The 439-nt window shown below is 15.9% G+C and overlaps 1 long non-coding RNA gene across 1 annotated transcript in view; it reads left to right on the top strand.

Annotated features, from left to right (window-relative positions):
- The window catches only part of LOC116186050, a 1,236-nt gene extending 813 nt beyond the window's left edge, over nucleotides 1–423 (top strand). Inside the window, exon 2 of the long non-coding RNA XR_004150976.1 lies at nucleotides 304–423. This is a non-coding gene — a long non-coding RNA (uncharacterized LOC116186050). The remainder of the gene's footprint in view (nucleotides 1–303) is intronic.
- Nucleotides 424–439: the final 16 nt, after the last annotated feature.

Raw genomic sequence — 439 nt, 5'->3', positions numbered from 1 at the left:
TCAATTAACAAGTAAAATATTTTTTTTATATATTTTTATTATAGATTTTCTTTATTTAAATAATTAAAATAATTTCATGTTGTTTAAAAATAGTTCTGTAGATAATTTTTTTTTTACTTTTTTTTAATTTTTAAACATATTTCCAATTTATTTTTATCATTTGATTTTAAAATATATGATGTATAATTTATGGTATATATATATTTATTATTTATATATAAGTATAATAAATATGATTTTTATTAAAAAGAAATCTTTTAACGCCACCTATCTTGATTAAATCATTACGATATTGTATTCTAGATGTAAACGAGGATTTTACCTACAATAATAAGTGTATATTGGTGCATAATTGATGATGAAGTTGGTTTGAATATTATGTTTTATGAAATATAATTTACATAACAATACGTAAAAATACAATAAAAAAATTCCAATA

Source organism: Apis dorsata, unplaced genomic scaffold (assembly GCF_000469605.1).
Source record: "Apis dorsata unplaced genomic scaffold, Apis dorsata 1.3 scaffold_34, whole genome shotgun sequence".
Taxonomy (NCBI): domain Eukaryota; kingdom Metazoa; phylum Arthropoda; class Insecta; order Hymenoptera; family Apidae; genus Apis; species Apis dorsata.
This window is presented reverse-complemented; position numbering and strand designations above follow the sequence as displayed.